The 27,151-nt window shown below is 34.7% G+C and overlaps 1 protein-coding gene across 1 annotated transcript in view; it reads right to left on the minus strand.

The window, feature by feature from the left end:
- Positions 1-25,533, minus strand: part of LOC141390113 (very long chain fatty acid elongase 7) — a 124,621-nt gene extending 99,088 nt beyond the window's left edge. The window contains exon 1 of the mRNA XM_073962689.1: positions 25,089-25,533. The gene's annotated coding sequence lies outside the window, so the exon portion shown is untranslated. The remainder of the gene's footprint in view (positions 1-25,088) is intronic.
- Positions 25,534-27,151: the final 1,618 nt, after the last annotated feature.

Below are 27,151 nucleotides of genomic sequence, written 5' to 3' on the forward strand. Positions count from 1 at the left end.
ATTTAGCAAACATATTTCTAGACCAAATCCTGTCACACGTTTCAAATTTCTTCGAAATTGGACAGAAATTGCGTGTTTGTTGCACGAAATACCTCAAATCGGGCGAAAATATATAAGGGAGCTATATCCAAATCTGAACCGATTTCAAAATTACTTGGCAAACTTATTTCCAGTCCAAATTCCGCCACATATTCCAAATATCATCATAATTGGACAGAATTTTCGTGTTTGGTCCATCAATTACTCGAAATCGGGCGAACATATATATGAGAGCTATATCTATATATGAACCGATATCAACCAAATTTGGCAGATTAGCTGCTAGGCCGATTATAAACATCTGCACGAAATTTTGAAGGTCTAGCTTGCCCCTGTGATTTTTTGCCTCAAAAACATATCATCGGCCCCATCGTGCATTGGTCGCAAATGTGAATTCAATTTTTTGACATTCTTCTTTTGAGTTTTTTTTTCTTCGCAATATGGAAGTAAACACTCCAAAACAACAAAAACCAAGATTGTTTATTCCAAATTTGCATTTACCGTTAGACGAGAAGGAGTAAAAGTAGAGATTTGTTGTTTGTTTGTATTTTGTGATATTTTGTGGGCTATAAAATCGCAATAAGTAAAATGTAAAGGTAAACTCAACTATGGAGAAGAAAGACGAATGTAAATAGATCTATTTTCCAAAAAGAATAGAAGAAAAATTCGGCCTAAGAACAAAGTTATCAACACATTTCTGGAACCCTCTTAAATTCTTACATTTTTTCAACGGTAAAATTGTTCTGGATCGAAATAATTTTGATCGCTAGTGGTTGATGTTTGAAAAAAATCAAAATTACTTTGATGCGCATACTTTAATAAAAAAATCATTTTAAGGTGCGATTCGTTGCGATAAATGATGCACAATTTTTTCAGGCTACATCAAATTCCGAAACATTTCATATTCTGCTGGTACAAATTTAATTCTAAGAAACACAATTTTGAACCGATTTTCCTACAAACTTAGTATTTTTAGTTTGAGAGTCCAGAGAATATTTCAACCAAAAATTTTCGACATAGGTCCCCGTTGGGGTATAGCCCCCATATAAGGGTACCCCCAATTTAAGATAATTTGAAAATTTTAGCATTATTTTTAAGCCGATTTAGCTGTAATTTCGGATTTAGATTTCTTAGAAGATATGAACCCTTCGCACCAAAAATTATAAACATAGGTCGAAGTTTTAGTTTAGACCCCATACAATGGGATCACCCTGTTTAATATATTTTAAAGGTTTTTTGGAAATTCAGGGTGAAAATAATTCTGATTTAATATTTTGTGACTGTAATTATAAATAAAACTAAATATCAATACAAAAAGGACGAACAAATAGTTTTGGCCCGAAAAAAATGATTTCGGACCATTGTGCGTCGGCACGCGAGTTTTTTGTGGACAAAATAAAGAACAGATGGTGATGCACAGTCCTTAATGTTCGTACGCGTGGCCGAGTGTGTAGTGTGTTTGCCTACAAATCAGAAGTTCACATGATCAAATCCAGCAGAGGGCGAAATAAAACCTGTTCTTAAATTAGAAATTTTTTTAAAGTTATTTTTTTCACTTTCTAGTGACTACAGAATAACCAGTTATTCTAGTGGTCATAGAATAACTAGTAATTCAGGGCATATCGTACCCTGCTAAAATAATGGGCTAGTAGGGGGTTTTGTAAGTACAGTCTGTCGCAAAAATTAGTATACACCGTTGAAACCAAAATGTATTAGGGATAAATATCACTATAACTTATTGAAAACAACAAACAATTAGTTTTATTTGATAGACAAGAAGGTTGTCTTCCGTAATAACAATTAAAAGTGCGCAATATTTGCATACATTAGCAAATGTACGGTTCGAATCCCAAAAAGGCCAAAATTTATGTCGCAAAAGTTAGTATACAACGCAGAATCCTCGTGGAACTATGTAAAAAATTCTTGATATTTTAGAACAAAATGAAACTAAATCTGTACTTAAGATCATAAAGAGTATATTAATTGGTTTTAATGGCAGTTATAGTACTTATAGTGACAAGTCCAACGTACACTGGATCGTAAAATCCACAAAATTGGTCATCTACAAATATAACAACTGTAGCGACAAAATTCCGGGTGTTATGTCCTGTTTATAAATTCTAAAGCCATGAAATGCTCAGAAAAGCTCTAAAGTTTCAATATGGGGTGATCTTGATCGAGTTTCGGCTTGTCCTGTTAGAAAAAACGGGAATTTCTTGAAGGAAACCCATACTTTTGAGGCCGTTGTCCTTTTAATACATGTAATAATCCTTAATCCTTACTCATAAGGACTTTCCTTTTCAGTTAATTTTCTCAAAATTATGTCCCTTTTCACATTCCCACCAAAAATAAATAGTAGGAGAACCTCAAGATCTGGTGTAAGCCCTACAGTGATACTTCACCACCACAGAAGGATATGATAGCTAATTTAAAATTTTAATACAGAGCTTTGACTGCTGTTATAACTCATGGATTGTGCAAAAACGTTCTGAAAAGCTATGTTCGCTTCACTTAGGAAAAGGAAAGTCCTTATGAGTAAGGATTAAGGATTATTACATGTTTTAAAAGGACAACGGCCTCAAAAGTATGGGTTTCCTTCAAGAAATTCCCTTTTTTCTAACAGGACAAGCCGAAACTCGATCAAGATCACCCCATATTGAAACTTTAGAGCTTTTCTGAGCATTTCATGGCTTTAGAATTTATAAACAGGACATAACACCCGGAATTTTGTCGCTACAGTTGTTATGTTTGTAGATGACCAATTTTGTGGATTTTACGATCCAGTGTACGTTGGTCTTGTCACTATAAGTACTATAACTGCCATTAAAACCAATTAATATACTCTTTATGATCTTAAGTACAGATTTAGTTTCATTTTGTTCTAAAATATCAAGAATTTTTTACATAGTTCCACGAGGATTCTTCGTTGTATACTAACTTTTGCGACATAAATTTTGGCCTTTTTGGGATTCGAACCGTACATTTGCTAATGTATGCAAATATTGCGCACTTTTAATTGTTATTACGGAAGACAACCTTCTTGTCTATCAAATAAAACTAATTGCTTGTTGTTTTCAATAAGTTATAGTGATATTTATCCCTAATACATTTTGGTTTCAACGGTGTATACTAATTTTTGCGACAGACTGTAGTTACGACTACCAAAATGTACTATAAACCCCATTAAGAAAGAATTTTTTGCTGGGCTGCTTTGTACTGACCAAATACATCCGCCAGCAACCGGACCTACTCTACAAAGAGTCCGGACATTCTAGGTGCAGATTCGCAAATCATGGTCTTTAAAACCCCTCTATTTAGAGGGGTTTGTGTTTTTTTATTTTTCTTTTTGTTTTATGGTAAGCTGTATTTTCAAGGGGTGTGTCACTAACCCAACGTCCAACCCAAGTTTCTATCGTTCCTATGGGTGAAGGCGCGGCACATGTTGATCACTACCTTTAACGGGTGTTAAAGGCAGCTTCCAGGCGAACACGGGGAGGTCATTGTCCAAAAAAGGTCTGGGACCAAGATTGGGCCTGGGCTTTGCGATGTTAAAACCACTCAGGACCTTTGTTTGGCATATTCCATCCCCTATATTCTGACGCTACAATGTGGATCAAATCGTTTGATCCGTTCGGGAGTTTTTGTGCGTACCGGACAGGGCTAAATCGACTCCGAATTGTCTGAAATCTGTCTCGTGCAAAATATAGGAGGCATTTGTATGATACGAAAAGCGTTTCATTTTCATTTCTATCTATGTTATTTATAGCACACTTATTTTCTTCCTCCTTTTCCCTCTACACACTCGATTAGTACCATCTCCTACCACCCAATAAGAACGTTAAAATGTTTCCATAGGCAGGTTATTTTCGAAGATGGGCTGTATAGGTCCACGTTTGGGCATAGCCCCCATTTAACGGTACCTTCCGATTTTCGGCATTTTGTGGATTTTAGCTACATTTTTCTTACCGAATTATCTGAAATTTGACATTTGAGGTTCCCAATGACTAAAAAACTTCTCCACTACCCTAACGATATCTCCCGATTTAAGGTATTTTGAGGATTTTAGCTACATTTTTCTGACCAAATTAGCTGAAATTTGACACGTGATGTTCCCAATGACCAAAAAAAACTTCTCAACTAAAAATTATCATGATAGGTCCACGTTTTGATATATAACGGTACCTTCCGTTTTAAGGTATTTTCGGGATTTTAGCTAAATGTTTTGACCGAACTAGCTGTAATTTGACACTTGTGATTTTTCAGCGGTCCCGAAACTTCTCCACCAAAAATCGACAACGCTGGTTCATGTTTTGGTATAACCCCCATATAAGGGTACCCCAAATGTCGGTATTTCGAGAATTTTACAACAACACAATTTTTGACCGAACTAGCTGAAATTTGACATTTGAAGTTCTCAGAGGTGCCGAAACTCCTCCACCAAAAATCGTTCACATAGGTCCATGTTTTGGTATATCCCCCATATAAATTTAACAACAGATTGAAGACATTTTTAGATATATTTTTTACATAACTCGGGAATTTGGGGTATCCGTGGTCGAACAATTTTTACTCCTTATAGGAAAATAATTATTCCATTTCAGTTCGGGATATTTTATGGTGGATGTTTTTACTCATTATACAAAAACAATAGCTTTGTTCCCGTACTTTTTAATAGTAAAACTCGTAAAAGAGAGAAAGAGAAATTGTTGTCACACAAAAGTTTTTTTCAAGAAGTTCGGGAACGCAAAAATAGAGAAAACGTCAAAAAAGCTGGAACAAATGTCAAAGTCGGCGTACCAGCCAATCAGACGCCGGCATTCATGTTACTATTTTTCACACGCTCAAATTTGTCGAGTAAAAAGTTTTTAAAGAGAGCGTCATTCAGCGCCATTTTTGTTTAAAGAGAAATTAACATTTTACAACTTGTGTACGGGAACGGGTTTTCGTGTAAAATGAGTAAAAGTCGTAAAAATTCTAAAAACTTTTTAGTTATGGAACACAGCTAATAATTGCAATTTAAATGTATATTAACAATTACATCTATGTTTTTTTTTTAAATTTGATTTCAAGATCAACATTTTAACTTCCTTCCAGCGAATTATATATTCAGGACCAGCCAAGTAGTTGCCAAGCCCCCAAACGTCAAGACACTTATGTATGTGTATGTATATGCCTCCTCCTTCTCTCCACGCATTGATTGATTGATTTATATTTTCTGTGTAAACTTCCTAAAAACAAATACAATCTCAGTTTCAATGGCAAATTGCCTGGAGGAGCTCGGTGTGTTAATTGACACAATTTTTCACATGGAAATTATGTACGACGAATTGAAATAGCTTGTGAAAAACGCAAGCGAGCCATTGTTTGTCTCTCTGTTCGACTATTATATTTCTGTTTACAGTTTTATTACACTTATCGCGTTTAAGACGCGCTTCAGTTGTTGGCACACGCAAGCAATTCATTCAACACTTGTTAGCTGCTTACAAAGAAACAGAAATACGAGCCGGCTACCCCCAACGGCAGCGTGCGCTTTGCTAGCCAACTGACTTACTGACTTGTTGGACTACGCCAATGTTGAATGTGGTGGATGGATGGAACTGAGTGACCAAATGATTTCGTTGCACTTACACTCAAAGTACCATTTGCTCAATGCGGAAGCATAGAAGTTACAGTATTTGTCTAACATACGAAATGAGGCAAAGTTGGGGGGCCAAAACCATCAGACAAACCGTCATTGTGTCTGTGTTCCTCTCTCCTGGTAGATTACAGCCAGTCAACCATAATGCGGCACTCACTTAAGAAACTTGGTGTTTTAAATGAAAATTGTTGTATGAACACAACAACCCAAGATAACACCAGCACCAGCACCAGCAGAAGAAAAAGACGAAACAGAAAACAATCGCTCTTAAAATACTTTAACAATTGCCACGATTGTTTATTCATTCATTTATTCACTCATTGGCTAACTAGAGTCTGGGCAAAAATTCAAGTGTAAACATTTAAAAGAAAATAACAATAAAAACAAAAGAAATATTTCATTAGAGCAAAACTTACATAACATCTACAGTAATATTTGATTTTATGAAATACCAGACAATACGGTCCGCTGCGTATTTGTGGCTAAAGGGATTTATTGACCAGTTATGGTTTAGTATGGATTACAGTGGATCATCAATGAAAAAATTGGGCAAGAGTATATTTTATTATTTCCTTACGATATTTTAATATTTTAATTACCTCCAACCGAGGTAATATTTAATTTAAAGAGTTAAAGCCTATTTGACGTAACAGAACTGAGATTTGTGAAAAATAAGAAAAATAACAAAAATCTACAAAATGCCCTTATCTTAAATTACCAAGTAACGGACTTATACAGTAGGTTTGGGAAGTTGTAACTACTTACAAATTAACCTACTAAACCATGTTTTAAACAAGTTCGTGTCGCACCAAATAAGTAGTTGTTCTATGTAAGTGGCCAAATCGAGAAATATGCTGAAAAAAACGTGTTGTTACGGAATTAGATTCTACTTAATCCCGTGTAGACGTTGTTTTATTTCACGATATGATTTGTACCAAATAAAAAAGGGTTCGTTTTAGATTACAACTCTACAATGCTTGATTTACTTTATTACACTTATTCACAACTGACTTTAATTACACTGTGCAACATTTTCAAGGTAATTGTGAGCAAACGACTTCCAATGCGGATTTTATGAAATTACAGGCCTAGTCTACAAAAATCATATTTGGGTTTTGTGGTTTTAGATCGGGTTTAGATGTTATGGCCTCGTCTAAACATGGCGAAATATTGACTTTTTACAGCAAATCGAGGCAATATCTCTGAAACCAATTCGAATATTGTTTAAACAAATATTGTTTAAGCAAACTTGTAGATAAGAGAATGACGAAAATATTTGAAGGAATAATCAAGTCGAAAAACTAACTTATTGCCTGCCTCAAAATGCATGATAGATCTGAAAATTCAATTATTTTGTATATTTCGCAAAATATCTTCAAAAATGTTACATTATTCGTTGACTTATCTTTGCAAAAATTGGCCGCTGGAATGTTATTCACAAGACTTCAGAACATTCCATTCTTGTAGAATGCCTCCATCAAGCTTTTTCTAGCATATTTTTCAAATACAATTCGACAATGCATTGAAATCTCAAATATGAAAATAAACAGGCAGTGTGAACAATTGCTCTGTTCCAGAACCTGCAAGAATCTACTAATTTTAACTACGATAACAATTTTTCCTTTATGTTATCGAAGAAAATAGTAAAAATTAGTAGATTCTTGCAGTTCTGGAACAGACCAAATGTTTGAAATATATTTTGTAGGAAGTATAATATGTCCATATTTACATTAGGCAACTTTCCTTGCGGCAATTGTCAGTTTGTAGATGAGAGAGGGTGTTGAGAGGCAAAGGGTTACCATATGCCTCACCTCTCTCTCCAACAAACTGACAATTGCCGCAAGGAAAATTGCTTAATATAAATATGGACTATGAAATACCGACTAAACAACATGAAATAAGTATTTTAGAGTTTCAGAATGTTCTGAAGAAATGCTGAGCACATTTTTTGGAAAATTTTGGCGAAAGGTTAGTTGATTCGACTCCCAATAGTTTAGCTGCCACTGACCAGAGTTCCAGAAATAATGTAGACATTCATATATTTTATTGATTTTCCCCCGCTAGATTCCGTTTTTCCTAGTTCATCTGTTCGACACATAAGTTCTACTACTTTAGGGCTATAATATTACTGAAGACCACATAGCAAAATTCTTATTAGTTTTTGAGATGTAGGCTCGAACAATGGAAAAAAAGAGTCGTTTTAGCCCGATTTAGATGAAGCTGTAAAATCCAAACCCGATCTAACAATGCAAAACCCAACTATGGTTTTTGTAGTCTTAATGTGTACTTTCAGAAAATGCCCATTATAAGTTGATTGCATTTTCAGTGTTGCACAGTGTTACTAAGCACCCAACTTGACTCCAGTAAGCACACAATTTTCTCTTTACTTCTTCTTTAACCGACTGTCCAGTTTGCCGTCTCAGTCATAACTGACTGCTTCCTCAAACTCCCTTGTATTTATAGCCAACTAGCTGACCCGCTAGGGTGCCACCGTGGGGGTCTAATGGCTTAAATATTTACCAATTGTCGGAGAAGTGGACACGTTCGTAAGTTTTACATATATAGCGCATTTATGAAATAGGGCACCGACGAAATTCAACAAAATATATAGCCTATTTCCACCAGGGGCCATCCCTGTAAATCATCTGAAAATAACATGGAAATCGGTTCAGAACTTTTGGAGATATAACATATTTAAAAAAAAGTCGGCATGGTCGGGTCTTAAGGCCACAAATAAGTCCCTAGGATTGGAGACGCAACCACCATTGTCTATCGAATTGATTTTCAAACACCGCTCCGCCGAAATTCAATAAAATATATAGCCTATTTCAGCAGGGGATATCCCTGTACATCATCTGAAAATTACATGAAAATCGTTTCAACAGTTTTAGAGAGTTTAGAGTTTTTTTAAAAAAAGGCCCGGCCATGGCCTTTATCTTCGAAATAAAGACCTAGAGTGGGAGACACAACCACCATTGCATACATATTCATTTTCAAACCAATATGTTCGCAAGATTGACAAAAATAGCATTTTTAAGAAATAGGGCATAGGGGAGGTTCCCCGCCCCCTTCGAAATTCACAAAATATATAGCCTATTTTCAAACCTGTACATTCTCTGAAATTTCCAAAAAATCGCTTCAGTAGTTTCAGAGATATAACATATTTAAGAAAGTGGGCTTGGTCGGGACTTTTGGTCCTAAATAAGTACCTAGGGTCGGATATTGAGCCACCTTTGCCTCGGAAATTTATTTCCTGAACGATACAATCCTAATTTTTGTGAAAATAGCTTTTATAAAATAGTGCCTAAAAGAGGTACCCCGCCCCCTCCGAAATTCAACAAAATATGTGGCATATTTTCCCGGTACATTCTCTGAAATTTTCAGGAAAATCGATTCAGCCGATACGGAAAATACAAACATACACATTGTACACACATTGTCTTTTATATAAAAGATTCTTTCTCGTTTCCGACTTTTCCGGAATGAAAATCTGGTAACATCTCGAAACCAACTGTGCGACAAACACACAGACGCACACTCGCACTAGGCAGCCATGCACGCGCCTTTACGAAAACGTTAAACACAACTCTCTTTCCCATACAATTCGTGTGCATCTCTGCACTAGGCGAACAGCAACACCCACATATCGCACCTGTTCAACAAAAGGGTAGTAACTCAAAATTTGGAAATTTTCACTTTTTAATAAAAAACGATAGATAATGATCAATCAACCCCATCCACTGTAAAAATGTCACATTGGTTTGCCTACTCTTTCGTCAAAAAAATACCGTTATTTCACTCTTCGTGTCCTCAGAGTTACTAGTTAAGTATGAACAGGTTTTTGTCTCTACTGAAAAGTAAGAAATTTTGAGTTGCTTCCCTTTTGTTGATCAGGTGCGATATCATCTACGGGCGAGAAGGCGAAAAATACGAGAGAAGCGAACGAACAGCCATGATGTCATTGAACTATCAAAACAATTAAATTAACGGAAATTCAACTAAATAACCTTAAACCTATCAGTTACATTCGTAACAGTATTCGTTCGTTTTTAGAACTGTTGAAGTAAATTTATTTAATTTTGCCCCCTGACAGGACTGAACATGTGAAATTCTTATTAGTAGCTAAACAACCTTTTTCTGTTGTATCTCGGTTAAGTCATATCCTTTTTTTATTTTGATCTCTTTATATGTAGGTTGATATTTGATCTCACTGCCTATAATTCGCATTTGCGATTAGCTGTAATTTAAATGAATTGTTGTTTAAATGAATTGTTTTTATCTCTCGCGATTATTCTTCTTGATCTGGCTCCCCATCTATACTATTGTCAATTTTGATGTCTTCTAACGATAATCTGGGTCCAATAGTGAGTGGTAACTCGTATCTTAAAAGACTTTTACTTCCATATAATAATAATCTGAAAATTGCCCATTTAAATTGTAGAAGCATTAAACCTCCTACTAAACTGGATGAAATAAAATCCATTCTAGAAGGCAATACATTTGATATTTTTGCTGTTTCAGAGACTTGGCTCACTAGTGACATACTTGATTCTGCGGTTTCCATTCCGGGCTTCTGTCTTTGTCGAAATGATCGTCAGATACCTGGTAGAGGTGGTGGTGTCATGATTTACGTTTCTAGAGGAATTCGATACAAATGCATTCATATAACATCGATAGCTCATTGTGAATCCATTTTTTTAGAACTACAATTTGGTGGAAATAAACTGCTTTTTGGATGCGTATATCTGCCTTCGGGAAATATTCATTTGTTTGAAAGTCTTCATCATGAACTTTTTGCTCAATATGAGAACATCATGGTTACCGGTGATTTTAATTGCAATTTATTCAATTCCTCCAAAGCGTACTTGTTCACTCTGTACTAGGTTGAACCTTAACATTGTGCATAATTTTATGCCTACTCATTTTGGTATAGCTAATCATTCTACGTCTCTGATAGATTTCATGTTGATTAGTAAAAACTCTCTTTTGATTCATTCTGATCAGGTTCAGTGTCCCGCAATTTCAGATCATGCACTTATTTTTGCATCTTTATCTCTTAGCCACAGTGTCTCTCCCCATTTTGTTGAATATCGAGATTACAATCAAATTGACTGGAATTCATTATTTTCTTTTCTCAACACTTTTGACCCCAGTTTTGTCTTTGAGAGTGTGGATGTTGATACTAAATGCTGTTATATCTCTTATATTCTTGATTCTCTATTTACTTTTGTTCCTATAGTTAGAAAGGAAATAAAGTACTCTGCTAATTCTTGGATGAATTCTAATGAGGTAAGGTTTGCTGTATCGATAAGAGACTTAGCGTACTTGGAATTCTTAAGGGATAAATCTCAAGAAAAATGGAAATTATACTGCAAATATAGGAATAAAGCTAAGTCGGTTATTCGTAGGAGAAGAAGACGTCATTATATTAGGACCTTCAGTGGAATGGATTCTGCAAGGCTTTGGAAGTTCTTAAAAAATTCTGGTTGCTCGGGGAATGATCAGGAAGTGATTGACATTGATGTCAACTGCATTAATGATTACTTTGTCAATTCTTCTTTCGGAAATAATGCTTCTCGGATTAATGTTGATAACTTCACTGATTTGGATTCATCTTTCTCTTTTCATTGTGTTGATGAAGTAGAACTTTTTGAAGCAATGTGTAAAGTGCATTCTAAATCTGTAGGTGTTGATGGCATACCAATAACCTTTATTAAACTCGTTTTTCCATACATTTCTCCTCTTATAATGGACCTTGTTAATAGCATTTTAACTACGTCGACGTTCCCTGCTATGTGGAAGACTGCTCGAGTGGTGCCTATTCCCAAGTGTCGCTCAGTTCGTGATTCTGATGATCTCAGGCCTATATCTATATTACCGGCTTTATCTAAGATATTAGAATATATAATTAAAGCTCAAATGCTTCAGACTTGTGAGCGCATGATCGATGAGTCGCAATATGCCTTTCGGAAAGGATTTAATACTACACATTTGCTTTTAAAACTTACAGACTCCATTCGTGAAAACATTAATAAGAGTAGATTGAGTGTGCTAATTTCCTTGGATTTGTCTAAAGCTTTCAACAGTATTGATCATTCGTTACTGATTTTAAAGCTGAGGAACGATTTTCACTTCTCAAAATCTGCCTGTAAATTGATTTTTTCCTATTTATGTGACAGAAATCAAATTGTCGAGTTAAATGGTTGTAGGTCTAATTGTCAGAATTTATTGTCTGGGGTACCACAAGGGTCTGTCCTTGGGCCTCTCTTATTCATACTATATTTGAATGATCTTCCGCGTCTCTTAAATTCTACGACTTGCTCCACTTATATATTCGCAGATGACATATTTTTGCTTTTCAATGGCAATCGTCATTTTCCAAACTTACTTGAAATTAACATTAATTCTCATTTAAATACATTTGTTCAATTTGCAACACAAAACTCATTAAAAGTCAATTCGTCGAAAACTAAAGCGTTGAACTTTGGCATTACTAACCGTGTTTTACCTTCATTTGATCTCTTCATAGGTAATGATAGTATAGAATTTGTGCAACAACATAGATGCTTAGGCATAATAATCGATTCTGAACTATCTTTTAAGAGTCATATAGATACTTTAACCGGCAAAGTATGGGGTTCATTACGTAGAATTTATGGTGCCAATTTATATTTACCCTATCGAATCAAGATAGCACTGGCAAATTCTCTTTTGTTTTCACAAATATTGTATGGTCTCGAAGTTTACTCGGGGTCTACTGCCATGAATATTATTAGATTGAAGCGTATCGTAAATACTATCACGCGTTTCATATACAATTTAAGTCGTGATAGTCATGTTTCTTCCTACGTTATAAACTTCCTTGGTTGTTCTTTTGATATGTTCATAAAATTCCGTTGCCTTTTTTCGTTTTACAAAATGATAAAAAGTGAAAAACCTCCAGCATTAAGAAGAACCTTCGTCTTTACACATTCTTCTAGAAGTCCTCAAATATTCATTCCTATGATTTGGAAGAATATTTTTGCAAAATCATTTATCGTCAGAGTAGCACGTTGCTGGAATTTTTTACCGCTAGAACTGCGTATTTTCTCTCACAGCAATAATGCATTCCGCTTAAAAATTTTGAGGCATTTCCATTCCCTATCTCAAAACTAATTTTGTTTTTATTATTATATTACATAAATCGAGTTATAGCTCATTGGACAAAATTTATCTTGTTCTAAGAATTTTTTTTGGCTGGGGAGCCAAGATTACGAGAGTATTTCGTGTAAATTGAAAGAATTGTTTAGACAATTTATTGTTTGATATAAGTTTTGAATTATATAATATATAAACTCTTTGTCATGTATACAAATTATTTGGCCTTTAAGGCTTTATGTTATACAAATATGAATAAATAAATAAATAAAAATAAATAAACAATACACCTAAAAATTTGTATACGATTGCGGGAGAATAGGTTCAGCAATTACAACAAAACATGTTTCATGTTTTTACAAGGCAAAATACATGTTTTGTTGTAATTGCCGAACCTATTCTCCCGCAATCGTATACAAATTATTGTTAATATAAATTCAATACAAATTCATGAGAATATGTGGGGCGTATTCTAAAGCTAAGCTGCTGAATGATAAGAGTCCAAAACTCAAATTGTTTTTTTTTTTTTTTTGCTTTATGGCAATCACATAAATAGGCCAATGTTATATCCTTTCAGTGTGCTTAGATAATTAAATATTTTTTATTCAATATTCTAATTAACAATTCAACAACTTCTGCTTAATAAATAATCAATTTAAACAGTTAAATAAAATTAGCCGTGTGTGTGAATATTGTGTAGCAGTTGAAGTGTACAGCTAATGCTAATGTTTTTAGATGCTGGCTTTTAAACCCTGTTTATAAGAAGTCAACAAAGTTTATTTGTCGCTACTGTAGGACATCTACTATTTCTAATCATGTCGCAAAGTGTCTTGCGCACGCAATATCATGGCTAGTTAGTTGTCGGAATGAAGGCATCATCCATCAATATTCTGACCTTCGGATGTTCTTTTGCTGCGATGAATGGAGGGTCGTTTCGGAGTGCGGCATCAATGTGAATGTAATCCAAGAATAGCTGATAGGCTCATTGGTCTAGAGCAGGGACGAGCTTCTTTGCAAAGACAGTATACTGAGGGCTCCCACTGAGTTGTTTTTGCATTTGTTTCTCACTCTCTCACGTGCAGTGTACGTGTACATAAACATACGTTAAACATCATGAAGTTGTTGTTTTTTCACCCATGCATACACACATGCTTTAGTATTGATGGAAATATGTATTATGGGCGACGCTGGTCTAGAGCACGGCCGACCAAGTAGAGGGCACAAAAAATTCTGAATATTTGTAACTTTTGACAGTATGTTAGAAAAGTTGTATGCACTCATGCTTCAAAGCAAAAACAAATCAAAACATTTGCTCTCTTTTGTGTGCTCTTTCGTTGTGTTCGGGTCGTGTATGTGTGAATTGCCGAAAAACTTCGTAACTTTAACAATACCAGAGAACGGCATTGGTTTAGAGGTTCTCCATTTGTATCTTTGGATCTCTTCCTCTAGATTATGAATGTTTCCCCTGACGTGTTTGGGGGGCAGAAGCCTGTCGACAAAATTGTGAAATCCACTAACGATTGGCGTCCACTCATAGAGATGATTAACCAACTTTTAACGCCTGGGAGGCAGTCCTCTCCATATCCTCGAACATGCTTGACGGTATCGAAGGCCAAGATCTATTATGTGGCACGACCTATTCTGATTTAGTCGTCGAAGTGGATATGGATATGACATGAAAGGCTGTTGTGGTACTGTGAATTTTCCGAAACCCATGCTGATGTTGGACAACTGGCAAATTTCTTTCCATCATGGGAAGCAATAGTGCCTCTAGGATTTGCAACATCGCCACTCTTATTTTTTGGTGGTACCTTCTCGACTCTTGTAACTCTCTTGTACTTCATAAATTGCTGGTTAATATAACAAGCGCAACTCTTCGAATCTGTCACTGTCTAGACCAGGGTCGCCCGTCTGTATACTGCGGGCGCCCACTGAGTTGTTTTGCTTTTGCCATTCTCCCTCATTCACAGAGTACGTGAGAAAAACACGACTGATAAACATCATGTGGTTGTTGTTTTTTACCTATTCATAAACACTTCCTTCAGTTTGATGGTATTCTGTTGGGCGACGCTGGTCTAGAGTATAGACTGTGAAAGTAACAGCCGTTCTATCATCTTCTTTCTCGGATTTGAGAGTCATTTACACAATTTACACACAATCCAATGTTGCATTGCTTCAGGTGATCTACTCACTAGCCTTTGTACGAACAACAGAAAGAAGCTCTGACGAAGGATCGGAGGAAGTGGACACCTATCCGATGTGATGATTGGTAAATTCTCTGAAAGCTCAAAAATCAGCTTTTTCATGGTTAAGAAAAGTAATGTGGTCAGAGGTTATAAAGTCGAGCCAAAGAAATGACGTGTTGCCGGGACACGTCATTTATCAGACCGGATGCCACAGTGGTGCTGTCTGGCGAGCTGTAGCCGGCTTCTTTATCCTCCTAGGAGCGACTTCGTTCAACGTGCAAAATGTGGACTCTTTCCTATCGCGACATGGATTCCTTTCTATTATTATTGAGCTGACGGCCTCAACAGCCTCCTCCAAGTCAATACGGTGCATAGAACCGTCCGCCACACAATGGTACAGAAATCGATTATCCTTGCCAAAACTCCCATTTTCGTCATCTCTAATTGATAATTTCCAAAGAAAAAATATTGAAAAAATTAGGTCACAATATTGGAAGATGTGGGCGTGCTCCTAACTACAAAAATGTTGCTCCATTTTGGAAAATATGTAATTTTTGCACAGCTATTTCTAAGAAACTATAACACATATCGTGTTTTTTCTTTTATTGAGTAAGTTGGATTGTTATCTTTGAGAATCGTTTTAAAAAATTACCGAAGCGTTTACAGGTAGTGTGGTATTTTATTTTTCCTCAAAATTTGAGTGGTTTTGAATTTTTAGCGAACAACATGGAACAACGTTTCGTTTTCGCAAAAATAATTCTTAGAGTTTTCTCTTTAGGCCCATATATACCCATCCGTCATCTTAACACTTTTTTAAATTTATTAAAATTACATGGGTAAACATTTTTGTTTTTACATCCTCAGTATTTATGCTAACACTTTCACAAGGAAAAAAAACGTGCCTCATTGTAATAATGGTTTTACATCCCAAGTATGTTTGGACGGAATCCGTTTCAGACATTTTGGAGTTGATTTATCAATGTTCGTCGTCTGCCAGGCTGGCTTGCGCACGATAGCTCTCGAACTAATTAACCGATTTGGTCCAAAATTTGGCTTTCGTAATATTTTGTCCAAACTTAGTTTAAGTTTAGAGATGGGCCATATCGGTCCACTCCCTCGGATAGCTCCCTCACAAAAGTAGATTTTTTTCGCAAAAATTGTGCGCACGATAACTTTCAAATGGTTTATACTTTCAACATCCTAAAATTTCTACCAGACATAGATCATGTTCGAATATGGACTATATCGGTCCATTCCTTCGGGTACCTCCCACACAACATTTCGGAAAAGTTAAGTTTAAGACCTATTCTCGAATCGTTTTGATTTTTGTAATAACAACTTGTATTTGCTGCTCCCATTACGACGGTACAAGTGTTCTCAGGGGCAAGTCCATAGTTCCTGAGCAAATGGTACGGAAACTGTAAAAACCCGTTATGGCACCATGTGTAGTGGATTCGTGAATTCCAATTGTAATTCGAATTATTCCATTTGTAATTCGTATATTCTATTTGTAATTCGAATTATTCCATTTGAAATTCGAATTAATCCATTTGTAATTCGAATTATTCTATTTGTGATTCGAATTATTTTATTTGTAATTAGAATTCTATTATTTGTAATTCGAATTATTCCATTTGAAATTACAACTAGAATAATTCGAATTACAAATAGAATATTTCGAATTACAAATAAAACAATTCGAATTACAAATAAAATAATTCGAATTACAAATATAATAATTCGAACTACAAATAGAATAATTCGAAATTCAAATGGAACAATTCGAATTAAAAATGGAATTATTCGAATTTCAAATGGAAATTACACATGAAGTAATTCGAATTACAAATAGAATAATTCAAATTACAACTGGAATTCTCGAGTTACAAATAAAATGTTACAAATTACAAATGGAATTCTCGAATTGCAGCTACAATGATTCGAATTACATTTGTAAAAGGTGTAGATTGGAGCATATAGAAAACACAAACACTCATATTTTATGCAAAATCTGAAAAAAATCGAAATTTTATTTTGACCGTGAATTCCTCTGCACCTCTATTCGTTCAAAAGTTACTGAGTTTTGACTAGCAAAAACGATTCTGAACCTCTGTGCGCCGTGGGACTGGTTTATTGTTAAACCCCAATAAACCAATCAAACCATTATATTATTTATGAAAATATTGAAGTCCCGAAATCACATAATTTTAATGTGCGTTTGGAACTTTCTGTAATAGTTAACAGTCAAAGGTCTTTGCAAGTGTTATCGTATTTTTTAAAGGGCACACAAATTATTAAGTGTGCCAAACATTACGGGCAAGTTCAAGATGTTTATGATGTTCGTGACATTGTTTACATTTGTTAAAAATTATTTTATTTTTTCTTTGTTGTTTTTTTTTTCCTTTTAAATGATAATTAATGTCATTATCGTTAAGAGATTACAAAAACATAAACTACTAGACCATTTTAAATGATGTCCAATACAAGATGTTGCATTAGTGACTTCTGGTTACTTCCATAACGAAAAGATAAATAATAATTTGATCATTTAAATTTTAGAGTGTTGAAAACAAATACACATTAATTTCATTACATTTAACTCCAATAGACAACATTAGGGGGGATGGATGCATAAATTAATGTTTAGTTAGAATGTTCTGGTATACACTCAGCTACAGATCCTAACAACACATCAGTTCCTAAATAAATTATGTAGTATGAACTAAAAACGAGGGCAAACGAAAGAAAAGATTTTGTTTTTTATTTATTTGGATTATTATTTCCCAAAAATGAAGACAGAACGAGTTTTCAATATATCCCAACTAACAATAAGACTAATTTGTTTTATTGTTCGATACTAGTTTTACATTTATAACTTGTATCCAAAAACAAAGGGCAAGTTTTGAACTCTGCCACACCGGTCAGTAACCTCATATAAATCACACATCTGTTAAATGTCGATCATTTTAGAATTTCAAATTAATTGTTAACTATATTTTATTAAGGAAATATTTTATGTTAATTGTAACATTTTGTCAGGTAATAATAGGCCATATTAGGAAGGAATTGAATTTGTTCATTATTTTTTATAATAATAATAATAATAATAGTAATAATAAAAAAATTATGTAACGAAATTGTTTATGGGCGTTTATTTTAATTGTAATTCGAGAATTTAATTTGCAATTCGAATTATTCCATTTGTAATTCGAATCATTCCATTTGTAATTCGAATGATTTCATTTGTAATTTCAAATAAAATAATTCGAATTACAAATGGAATAATTCGAATTTCAAATGGAATAATTCGAATTACAAAGCGAATAATTCGAATTACAAATGGAATAATTTGAATTACAAATGGAATGTTACGAATTACAAAAAGAATTCTCGAATTACAAATGAAATGTTACGAATTACAACTAAAATGATTCGAATTACATCTGAAAAAGGTGTATTAAATTAAAAAATAAATAATGGTCAACTCCCAAAAGATGTTGGAAGTTTGTAAGATTGGCAGTGATTTCTCAAAACATTTGTTCATGATTCTGAATCAGAGTGGTGTAACTGCACAACTGTTGCCATTATTTTTATCTATTCCAATATTTATAAATAAAACTTACAGACAGACTCTCCAAAAATCTGTTAGATAAACTTGTTTGAATTTACTATATATCCTTTACTATAAGTATCCTTTGAAACATACATTCAAACTGAAAGACTGTATTAAAAAATGTTCATATTTCATTCTGTCTTTAATTCTTAAAACGACGTGTAAACATTCTTTTCTTTGAAATTCTAATTAAATCTTATCTCTTAGCCGCCAAAGTAAATGATTTGAATAGTTAGTTCTCGAACTATTAAAATATAAATTAGTTTATCGTATTTTTCTTTTCTTGACATTTGATAGTTTATTTGAAGCAAACTCCCGTGATAACAACACACATATTGATGACATGAACGCGACACACTATAACGCAATTTTGCACATAATGCCATCAACAACATAGTTTAGATTATTTTGATTAATCGCTTTCCACACTTTTTTGAGCAATTATTATGTCAAAAACTTCGAATGAAACGTTTGACCTGCTTAAATTCCGATACCGATAAAACACATACACACACAAACGTGTTGCAATTCCTCCATACAAAAATATCGCCAAACTGATCGCATAATAACTAATAATGCATTTAAATTTTTGAATATATTAATGCAAATATTGAAATGTTGTTAAATGGATGAAAAAAGAAAAGAAAGAAAATAATAATCAAAATGTACATGTAAAACATCAGCATAGTTTGTCTACAAAATAGGAAAAATAAAAATAATTTTTTTCATCTCCAAAGAAGGGTATTTAAGTTAGGAAAGATGGCAAAATAATCAGATAAGCTTGTCAGACCTCGGCCTCTGTATTCCGCTGACCACAAATCTTTTTTTATTTGGATTGTGATATTATATCGTCAGAGGTGCTTCTATTCTAATTCATTACCGATTTCTTGGCTCCTTTTGCTGCCTGATCTACAATTTCGTTTATGTTAATATACCTGACCGAAATGGAGGGCATTACAATTCATGGAGTAATCATCGTTGAATTTTTTATACCTCAGCGGGATAATTCCACCGCGTGCTTTGCTGCTTATCGGTTAGATGCAAATTAACTCGAGATGGGTCCAGATATTTGTAAATTCGTAAACTCTGATATTGTTGCTGCCTCCATTGTCTTTCCTGGTGAAATTGTGGATTGGCATCGGGTAATTCATTACAAACACTCCTTCAGATTGCCAAATATGTCGTTGAATGACTCGACTATATATTTAAGATATGGAAAATATTTCTTTTGACTCTACACATTTAAGAGCCACTCCCGTTCCCAATATAACAGCATAACTTGGCGTTTGACTTGGCACTCGTAACATTAGTTTCAAAAATGCCTCGATAGGAATATCAGACCATTATTTTGGGTTTTTTCCGATTAATTTCTATGCTTCACTATTGCAATATTGTTCGATCATATTCTGAAGTATTTGTAAATCGTCTGCTAACGAAACAATATCATCTGCGTATAGTACTAACATTTCGTTCAGAGTCCACACATAATCCCCCTTCAATATAACCAAGTAGATCTTTTATTTATAGCGTAAATTATAATTGCGATAAAAGACATCCTTGGTTTACCCCCTTTGTTGTTTCAAAATATTCCGATATCACCTTCTAGTGCCTTTTATTTAAAATTCATGTGGACTATTGTCCTCCGCTAGACCTTTATTTGTTTTTGGAGTTGTATAGTAAGCGGTCTATATAAAACGGTATCTTCTTCAAGCTCAATATTGAGTAAACCTTCATAGTAACTTCTGACAGTTTCTGGTGCGATGGTTGTTGAGACGAGGCTGTGTTGATTTCGTAGTTCCCTAGTCATTTTCCGTCATTCTTTGGAATTCCAAATACAGTTTACTGGCAACGATATTATAATATACTTCTGTAAGATTGTTACATGTGACTTTGTATTTTTTTTTTCTAGGGCGGCTATGTACCGGTTCTTACTTTTAAAATTATGTGTTTTCATGTAGATTTTCTGCATTTTAAAGCTTTTTTCTGCGTATTGTATTTTGTTGTTTGAGTTAAAGTGGCGCTATCGTTTTGGACAAAAGTTCATTTCCCAAATGTCATTAAGGCAGGCTTAATTTCTATCTGTGATGCTTCTAAGGTATGCTGCCACCACCTGGTTTTATTTATTTACAGCTGCGGGATAAAAATAGCACCGTAGAACATGAGTACATTTCCCTTCGATTTGTTGGTGCTTTTTTGCCAATTGGATCTATTACTGCATATATCAATAAAAGACATTCCATTTTATTAAGACGGGCGGGGCCTATTATATCCAGATCTTAACCGATTTTGATATAATTTGGCACATTTATTTCCAGACCGAATTCAGTCACACATTCCAAATATCATTGAAATCGAACTTATATATCGTGTTTGGAGCAGAAAATACACGAAATCGGCCGAACATATATATGGGTGCTATATCCAAATCTGAATTCAGTCACACATTCCAAATTTCATCGAAATGGGAAATATATAGCGTGTTTGGTACAGAAAATACGTGAAATCGGGTTTGTGGAACAATTATATATATCCAAATCTGCACCGATTTTCACCAAAAGCAATAGCGTTCTTCCTATGGCTAAAAAAGTTGTAGCCCCCCCCAGTCAGCTGAATCGGACAAAAAATGCGACCTGTATGTTGCGAACAAAAATACATGGGCAGACAGACGGACACGCATAAATTGACTCAGAAAGTGATTATATGTATATCCCCAAAAGGAACTGTGGGCCTATTTCGTTTCCTTTTGTATGTTACATACAAATGCACAAAGACATAATACCCCTTACCACTGGGTATAAACAGTTGATTGATCCCTACCCGCCGCTGGCGAAATCATATATTCTAAAAATAAGGGAGAGTGTATACATTTCTAAGAATTCGTTATAAAACAGAGAGCCGACAGAGATATACCCTCAGCCTGTGTATATTGAAACAATTTTTTCCCAAAAAAAAAAAATAAATTAAATGTATTTAGGGGGTTTTAAAAATGTTGGGCGCTTGAACCGACAAAAATGTTGATTAGGATTAAAGATCAAAAGTTTTGCGGATGAGATACTAAAAGGAATGGATCGACATTTACCATTATGGAAGTGCATCTCCAGCCACTACATATGGTGCCTATGGAGTTTTTACACCCTTCGGGCTGTTTGCTCAAGAAGTATGGACTTGCCCCTGAAAAAAACGTTTACCATCGTAATTGGGACAGCGAATGCAAGTTGCTTCAACAAAAATTAAAGCGATTCGATATCAGGTCTTAAAGTGAGCTTATCCGAAATTTTGTGTGGGAGGTACGGGATGGCGTGGACAAATATGGTCCATATTTGAACCTGATCTATATCTGGTAGATATATTAGGATGTGTAAAGTATAGACCAATTCGGCCACTCCCTTCAAGAGTTACCATACGAACAATTTTTCCGAACATTTTTGATCTTTTATGGGGGAGGTACCTGAAGGAGTGGACCGATATGACTTATCTTCAAACATAATCTATGTTTGGACAAAATATTACTAAGGTCAAATTTTGGACCGAATCGGCAGATCCGTTCGACAATTATCTTGCGCTCCAACCACCTCACACGGTGTCATAGGGGCCTTTTGCAGCTTTCAGGCTATTTTCTCAGGAAGTATTTACTTGCCCCTAATGAAACTTGTACCGTCGTATGGGGGGCAGTGAATACAAGTTGCTAAAACAAAAATCAAAGCGATTCGAGAAATGGCCCTTAACTGAACTTTTCCGAAATTTTGTGTGGGTAGTACCCGAAGTAGTGGACCGATTGAGTCCGTATTAAAACCTTATCTAAGTCTGGTACACATTTCAGGATGTGCAAAATATGGACCAAATCGGTTACTCTCTTCAAGAGTTATCGTGCGCACAAATTTTCCGAACATTTTCGAGATTTTGTGTGGGAGGTACCGGAAGGAGTGGACCGATATAGCCCATCTTCGAACTTAAACTAATTTTGGGCAAAATATTACGAAAGCCAAAATTTGAACCAAATCAGTTCACCCTTTCGAGAGTTATCGTGCGCTCCAGCCAGCCAGACAGACGGACTTGGGGTCTAAAACCATTATTTCGATGAGGCACATTTTGCCCGTATGAAAGTGTATATACCCTCGTTAGCATAAATGCTGAGGGTATAATAAAGAAATAAAAACTTAACTTGCGAACATTTTTGCGGTAGTTCAAGAGACGGAAATTTTTAATGGAGTGGAGTGCAGTTGGTGTCCATGTCGAAAGCTGAACTAGTGATGGGAAGGCAACATAAAAAACCTTTAGGATAATGAAGAAAATTCAGATGCGCTTGGATTAATTGGATAACGGAGAAAGTAAACTCAAATGTGATTGAATTTAATGGAAACTTTTTTAATTTGTGTTTATATAATAAAGTTCTTTGTATTATTGTTTTACACAAATAATAAATGAATTTTATTTATTCTGGGATATTTCGAAATAGCTTGCATTTTTATCGCATCGTTAGAACGACTAAAAATGCAATCCGAAGAGTGTCTTTAAATTCAATCCAAAACACTACATCAAAAGCTGTGATTTGGATCGAAAATGGAGTGCATCCTAGTTGTGTGCGGTGGAAGCAAAATGGAGTGCATCCTAGCTGCGCGCTCTCTTGTAAAATTCATAAGTGAATTCATAGAAAAAGATGTACTCCAATGGCTCTTGTACTGTACATTTGTAGTGATTCAACTGTATCCGCGGATGCAAACTTTTTGCTGGGTGGTGACTGTACTACGTCACACAGGCAAGCTTTGGGTTTTTGACAATCAATACATGAACTTAACTGTCCTGTCATTTGTAAACGCAGGGTTATTGTCATTTCCGAGTAGTCGTTATTTATAGGAAGAAAAACGTATATGGGCCAATGGGATTTGGTCTACGACGTAAATTTCTGCCGGCATCATTATTATTATTTAAATTAACACAATTCCACTAGTGGTGCTCACTGTAAAAATAACATTTCGCTATCTCACTCTCCCTCATATCTAATTGGATTCCAAAATTGTTCCCTCTTACGAGTAATAATTAATAATAATAAACAAACTCGCACCCTATAAATGTCTTAATATTTAATTAAGATCAAAGTTTAATCATTAAACCTTCAATCGATACCCCTGTAAAGAAAACATTGCATTTGAAAAATTGTACCAAAACAGTACACTCCCTGTCTTTCTCATATCTAATTGGAGAAGGGCAAGGCATACCAATCTACCTTGTCAAAAATATTTGGCAAAAAAGGCCATTCGAACAGTTAGTCATTAAGGAGGTACTAATAAATGCATTATTACAAAAATTCACCATTTTTCATATATAATTTTGTTTTTACTTTTTTACTGTGTTTAAAATACACCAATTTTTGACATCTGGTTTGATTCGGGTACCGGATGATTGTGCCATGGAGAAAGGAAAACATAAACAAAATATTTTCTCTCATTGGATAATTTGCACGCGCTCTCCATCTCTCACCCATTTCTTCCACTCTTTCTCTATTAACGACAAATGTTCTTGTTGTTTTATGTTTAATGGACGGGGCACATGGGCAGCAGAATCATACAACCACACAATTTTAGCGTGTGTACCCACCAAACCAATCGTACAGACATCTTAACGAAATCGGAACAAAATTCGGACGATACGTCCGATGTCTGATCCGAAATCGTAACGATATCTTAACGAAAGTTGTATGAAGTGGTTGACATAATTTCGGAACGAAATGTCCGAGCGACATCGTATCGATTTCGATCCGATTTCGTAACGAAATCTGAAGAAAATCCTTGAGAAATTCGGAAAGGAAAATCGGTACAAAATCTGAACTATTTCCGCTCCGAAAAATCGTTTAGAAATCGGAACGAAATCTGAACGACGTTGCTTCCGAAATTGTTCAGACGTGTCGGACATCCGACATTTGGTTTGCTGGGTATTCTCAGTATGAATGTAAACGAAATGAAATTAATAAAATAAAAATATAAAGAATTTTTTTTTTAAGTAATTGAGAAAAATAAACGTCATACAGCACCAACAGCAAGTAACACATATTGCTGAATAAGAACAAAAAATGGGCGTACAAAAACGTTCTTCCGTTTCTTCATGCAAAATAATGGGTGCGGCGGGAAAGACATCACTGACATGGACACTAGTTACTTGCCAGTCAATGATGTTTTGATTCTCTTTGGGGGGAAATATAAGTAGAACAAACACAACAACACCTATAGTAAGCTCTAAATTAAGGAATTTATTAAATGCCGAACATCAAAAGAATGTATGTGCATAATAAGAAGGAAAAGAAGAGGAGCAACAATTGATTTCTGAGCGATTTCACATAAAAATAATATATAAATATATAGATATATACGGAATATGCTTATTCTTCTTCGCATTTAGTTAAACATAAACGATGAGTAATTTTTCAAAAAAGAAAAGTAGGCAGCTAAACATTACTATGCCTAGAAAAACATACACTTACCTTCCTTTTCCGTAGTTAATGTAAAGTTAGCAAAAAATTAACAATTAGTATATAATTTTCCTTTAACACGTTTATCACTAATAGTTGTTTTAATAAAGTTTCCAAATGACAGCGTATGGCAAATTTATATTGTGCAAAATATATATGTTTTGTTTAAATTTAGTTTTTTTATAACACAAAGTAAATAGGTCTATATGTGTGTATGTAAGTGTTGTATGCCGCAAACCGCTCCACTTTTAGAAGTTTGTTGTTTGGAAAAGCCGCAAGGTATTTCTGACAGTTGTAAATGGTGACAGAGAATTCTTTTATTTTATTCAAATGCGGGCATATTGTCGCAAAACAAATTAAAATCACAATCAAAAAACTATCAAATAAGTGAGAGAATTAACCGAAAACAATATTCACTTTTATGGACGGCGGCCACACACGCTCACACACCTAACATCTAAAGGGCTGTTTACACCATCTATCAATGTCATATGAGCTGTCATTTCTTTCACCCATTCGACATTCTCTATGTTTGTCAAAATTGACGTCATCCATACAACTTTCAATTTGTGCGTTCATACCTACAAGTGTTATTTTCGTATGACATAACCTATAAATATAAAAACAGCTGTTTTTGTCATTGTTTACATTTATTGTTGAGTTGCAAATTTGCGCAAATTTTAATTTTGGTTAAAGGAAAATGAATATCTAGCATGTTTGTTGTGGTAGAATAGGTTTTTGGGGTTATAGAGGCATTTATGTTTTTGCCACAAAGCAATCATTTCCAAGACTGCTTCTTTCGACCAATCGATCTGAAAATTACATTATAAACACTCTTTGTTTACTTTTCTAAATATTTAAATATACATAACTTTCCATTTTCTTTTTTAAAAGATTTTGTTTTTCTTTTTGAGAATGCCAGAAAACAGCTGATAAATTTATGATTACATACAAGAATGCCGTGTCAAATAGAGCGCTCCCTAAATGAAAAATTTACATATGAGTTGCCAAATCATTTTGATAGATGAAAATTTTCATAGTGGTCACACTATGTGTACAACATTCGCAGGTAGAAAATTTGACATCTCACACGACATTGATAGATGGTGTAAACAACCCTTAACTGTCAATATGGATATAAAGAAGATATAAGATATAAAAATCACTGAAAAATGATGACGCGAGTAACTGCTAATCACTGAAAAAGGATATCAGAGAAAAATATTGGATTACACATATATTCTAATGACGCATTTACATCATTAACTTAAATAACAATCTTTAAGTCGTATTTGGGATAATTTACACCAGCCGTAAACACATCCATCGTTTCAGTAAAGTTATGCTTGGTTTACATTTACGAAATCCACTCGATTTCAACTGTCAATTCCTTTGCGTATACGTCAAATGAAAACTCATCCGAAATCCATTAGATTTCATTTGACGTTTAAGCAATGGAATTGACAGTTGAAACCGAGTGGAATTCGTAAATGTGAACCATGGCACAATTACCCAGGTAATGGCATCGTAAAATTTCGAATGTGTTATGTCAAAACTTTCTTTATGTTGTTGGGGAAATTACAACAAAAATATTTTTTTTATAAGGGGATTTGACTTTTCATATTCGAACAGCTGATACCACTATCTGGGTAATTGTGCCATGATGTAAATCAATCATTAGGCTTCATTTCTTTTATCAGTAGTGGGATTCTGTAAAGCTGGGTACACATTGTCACCTTTGAATGTCGTTATTTCACAATTATCGATAATTGTCAAACCGTCCAGCAACCACAAAACATTTTGTGGTTGCATGATGAATGACAAAATTGAACGGCCACACTAGCAAGCAACAACAAAGCTGTCATTCAAAACTGACTATAGCTCTGTTCCTTTACGTGCAAGAATCTTCAAGTTTTACCACTTTTTACTCGAAAAGCGTTCTTTTGCTTATGACACCATACAATTCATATGGGAGCAGTTTACAACTTTTACTACTTTTGCCGTTTTTACCATTTTCAAAAATAAAGGAACAGAACAAATGTGTACCCAGCTTAACCCCCTGTCTTTGTAACTAT

Source organism: Musca autumnalis, unplaced genomic scaffold, assembly GCF_047663935.1.
Source record: "Musca autumnalis isolate F117 unplaced genomic scaffold, ASM4766393v1 scaffold_1, whole genome shotgun sequence".
In the NCBI taxonomy this organism is placed as follows: Eukaryota; Metazoa; Arthropoda; class Insecta; order Diptera; family Muscidae; genus Musca; species Musca autumnalis.